Raw genomic sequence first — 4,741 nt, forward strand, 5'->3', positions numbered from 1 at the left:
TTACACTGAAAATGGTCCTCTCCTGAGGATGTTTCTCAGAGCTCCTTTCATATCCCGATTCCTCAGACTGTAGATGAAGGGATTCAGCATGGGGGTGACCAGAGTGTACAACTCAAGACATAATGACATCTTTGTCATTAGTATTATTGGATGAGGGGACAGAGTAGACTCCAATAATTGCTTCTTAGTACACAGAAACCACAGAGAGGTGGGAACCACATGTAGATAAGGCTTTGAAGATGCCCTTGATGGAGGGTCTTCTCAGGATTGTGGCCCCAATGTGGCCATAAGAGACCAGAATGCACATGATTGGCAGGATAATGACCACAACTCCTACAGTGAGGATGACCAACTAATTGATGGTGGTGTCTGAGCTGGACAGCTTAAGTAAGGCGGAGAGGTCACAGAAGAAGTGGTGAATAGTGTTGTCTCCACAGAAGGATAGACGGGCTAGAAGGAATGTGTACAAAAGGGCACTGGCAAAGGATAAAATCCACGACACAATTATAAGCAAGAAACAGATGTTCTGATTCATGATGGTGGTATGTTACAGAGGGTGAGAGATGGCCATTGAGGTCAGAAGGAAGCTGTCAAGATCTGGGAACAACACATTAAAAAATTCCTGGCAAATGACCCAGCATAGGAGATGGATTATCCCAGATGTTCACCAGCATCTTTGGGACAGTGACAGATGAGAAAGAGACCAAAATCACTTACCCTTTTTAGTCTTATTTCAACCTTTCTAAAGGAATTTTCATAGCATGTGGAGAAAAATTCTGTTTCTCTTTCAAAATTCTGTTTCTCTTCCAAAGTTGGTTTCAACTTAAACCAAATATTGCTTTTTGAAGTCTATGAAATGCCAGGAAATGATCACCTTTTCTAGCCACATCCTGGATGGACCCAGAAGAAGTTCTTCATTTCTTTTCCTCATAAACAAAAAATAACTTCTCCTTTTTGTAGTTCCTCGCCTTGGTTTTATGCTAGCAGTTCTTAACTAATCTCAGCCTGTATTTCTACCATTTCTTATAGTTTGTTATCATTCCCCTCTCCCTCTCCTCAGGTGTGTTGGTCTTAAACTAATTTTTGTTAACAATCACCAAATAACAAGGAAATAGAATATGATGTTCTACCTAAGTATAGAATCTGAAATCCGTTAACTTTTATTCAGTCTAAACATGTTAGAGAGTTGAAGCGAGGAGTTGTCCCACTATCTTACAACCCATTTGGGGGATTACCTAAAGTATACATTAATGTACCATTTGTCCCAAATTGATTGAATGAAAGTACCTTTAGAAGTACTATATCTTTTATCCCACTAGTTTAAAAATTTTGTTAATGTTACTTGAGATGAATTACATAGTCAGTTATATATATCATGTTACTAACAGTTTATCGCAGTGACAATGGTAAATAGCTGTCTGTTGGACTTGTAAGTTGTTTCTAATGTTTTGTTATTACCAATAAGATTACAATAAATAACAATCTCCATATTTCACTTTACACTGCAATGTAGATACACGTAGGACAAATTCCTACTTTAGAATTGGAGGGAATGTATATTCATAATTTTGATAGATGGTTGATTACAAGAGACTCGGTATGGGAAATGTGACTGTTATGTGCTCTTTCCAATTAGCCCAGAATATGAGAGCCTGTCATCTGAAGATTACAAAGGCAGGTACTTCAGTTAAGTGTTTGGAGAGAGCATGGCTGGGCACTTGAAGAGCAGAACCAGCCAAGATCACGGCAATCCTGGGAAAGACATGCAGCTGGAGAAATGGTGACAGGCCAGAGGCTTTTTCTGAAGTAATAGAAATACAAGGCCTATTCTGAAGCAATATAAAGTTTCAATTCTATTCTCATCAAAGCACTACAGCCTACACACAAAAAAAATCAATTTATACAGGAAGTGACTAACCATGTAAACCATTCGTTGTCTACTGGATAGAGATAAGATTATAGGAAGGCACAAGAGTCATCAGGGATCTGAAAAGGAGGTTACTGCAGCAGTTTAGGTATCATATAATACATGTTTACACTTGGATTTTGGAAGCAGAGATGAAGAAAGTTACAGAGGTTGGGTGCATAATTTGAAAAAAAAAACTAACCCAATAAGATTTAATATGTGAATATGTGTTAAGGATTAACCAAAGAAAGTACATTTTTTCCAGTGTGTTTTAAAAAAAGTAGATGAAGAATAAGTTTGAGATAAATTATTCTTTGTGGAATTGTGGTTTCACCTTATCATCTGAAAATTTGGATGGAGACTCATATGAAGATAAATTACTCTATAAGGAGCTGTCTGTCACATTCTAGTGTCGGGAGGGCTGGGTTTCTAGGGATCAAAAGCATATTCCAGACACACACACACACACACACACACACACACACACACACACGATCATATTACTGAAGGTAAATTTTATACCTGCACTGACATGGATCCTTAGGCAATGAGCACATATATGTTCAGCTACAGAACATGGAAAAGTTCTTCCATCTTTCTCTGGACAATATGGAGCTCAGGGAAACAGGTGGAGCTCACTATTGCATCACAACAAGCTGAAGAGTTATCAGTTCAGAAACAAAGAAAAAAATATATATCAATACACACTGGTTCACAGTCTGAGAAATAGGTGTTAGTTCTCATCTTATAAATTATAAGAGGACCTCAGCATCAAAGCTCCTACTCCAACTACAGATTACATACAGGATATAATGATTTCGTTGCAATTGGCTCCTTTGTGGGATGAACTTCTTGTTGAAGCAGCCATAAGAGAGTTTGCCCCTGGAGGAATAATGATGATACACAAATGCTGGTATTAGAAACTTGGTGGTTCACAAAGTGTTTTGACTTCTCTGTTCACATTGGGCAAAATGTGTTTCTAAATCCATAAGACACCAAGCTGGAGGATGAGTTTGTTAACCCAAGTACCTAGTTTCTGGACCCCGTGCTATTTCAGGAGCACTCTGACACTCTCAGAGCAAAGGAGTGAAGGGACACACGTCTCATTATCACCATGGTGTCCACAGTCTATTGCTTTCAGTTTCTCACAATACCATAAATAACCTTTCAATTTATGCTTCTTGCTCAACTCCTTGCCATACCGATCCAAAATCCATTCTATATGTCTTTAGTTCCATTTTTTTTTTTTGGTGGGGGGAGGTACCTTGAACTCAAGGGCACTCAACCACAGAGCCACCTTCCCAGTCCTATTTTGTATTTTATTTAAAGACAGGGTCTCATTGAGTTGCTTAACACAAAAACAAAAACAACAACAACAACAAACAAACAAAAAACAAAAGAAACAAATGGCCCAATCAATAATTGGAACTGAATATACACTAAGGAACTGAATAGACAATTCACAGAAGAAGAAATACAACTGATCAACAAATATATTAAAAAGTGTTCAACATCTCTAGCAATTAGAGAAATGCAAATCAAAACTACTCTTTCATCTCACCCCTGTCAGAATGGCAACCATCAAGAATACAGACAACAATAAATGTTGGCAAGGGAAAAGGTACACTCATACATTGCTAGTGGGACTGCAAATTCATGCAACCACTATGGAAAGCAGTATGGAGATTCCTCAGAAAATTGGGAATGGAACCACCATTTGACCCAGCTATCCCATGCCTTGATTTTTACCCAAAGGATTTAAAGGACTCAGCATACTACAGCAACACAGTCACATTAATGTTTATAGCAGCTCAATTCACAACAGCTAGACTATGGAACCAACCCAGGTGTTCCTCAATAGATAAATGGATAAAGAAAAATGTGGTGTACACTCAATGGAATATTACTCAGCTTTAAAGAAGGGTAAAATTATGGCATTTGCCAGTAAATCGTTGGAGTTGGAGATTTTCATGTTAAGCGAAATAAGCCAATCTCACAAAACCAAAGGCTGAATGTTTTCTCTAATATGTGGATGATAGCTCACAATAAGGCAGGGAGAACTAGGGAAGAATAGCATTACCTTAGATTAGGTAGAGGGAAGTGATGGGAGGGTCGGGAGAAGATATGAGGACAGGAAAGATAGTAGAATGAAACTGTCATTATTACTGTATGTATATATGTGACTACATGAACAATATGATTCTGCAACATATACACTCAGAAAAAATGAGAAATTACATTCCATCTATGTATGATATATCAAAGTGCCTTAAGGCATTTCACTGCCATGTATAACTAATTAAAACAAATTTAAAAAATTTTTTAAAATAGTACAAAAACAGTTAACCTATGCTGTATATATAAGTGGCTAATTGTTTGCTGTGTTATTATAATTATTTTTTTGAGTAAAAAGCATTTCCTTTTTATTGTAACATATCCTAGCTGGGGAAGATGGGTAACAAATATAACTATGTAGTATTTATTTATTTATTTAAATCAAATTTCAAATTCTTTATTGAAAGATCATTTTTAAATTATGTGTTATTATAATTATTCCAAAGTATGAACAAATGACAATTTTGTTACCATTCTAAGCTGAAGGACACTTGGATTGCTTCTAGTATTGTTCTATCAAGCATAAAGCTTCTAATTAATAACATGGTATTCTATATTTAAATGAAGTTTTGCTATTAAAAAAGAATAGACAGTGTCATATGAACAAACCCAATGCTCAGTTGCTTAAACTAATGAAATAGTTTTTCTTATGCATTTTTTTGTGCATAATTATTTATGCAATTTACCTGTAATATAACTGCTAAGAACATTCTCATGCAT

At 36.4% G+C, this 4,741-nt stretch overlaps 1 pseudogene across 1 annotated transcript; it reads right to left on the reverse strand.

Moving 5' to 3' along the window:
• On the reverse strand, positions 1–4,741 carry LOC308635351 (olfactory receptor 1J21-like; annotated as a pseudogene). The gene is made up of 2 exons: positions 4,708–4,741; positions 1–712 (listed from the first exon to the last, which is right to left on the reverse strand). The product of its transcript is annotated as an olfactory receptor 1J21-like (transcript).

Source organism: Spermophilus citellus (genome assembly GCF_964194105.1).
Source record: "Spermophilus citellus genome assembly, chromosome: 2".
Lineage (NCBI taxonomy): Eukaryota > Metazoa > Chordata > Mammalia > Rodentia > Sciuridae > Spermophilus > Spermophilus citellus.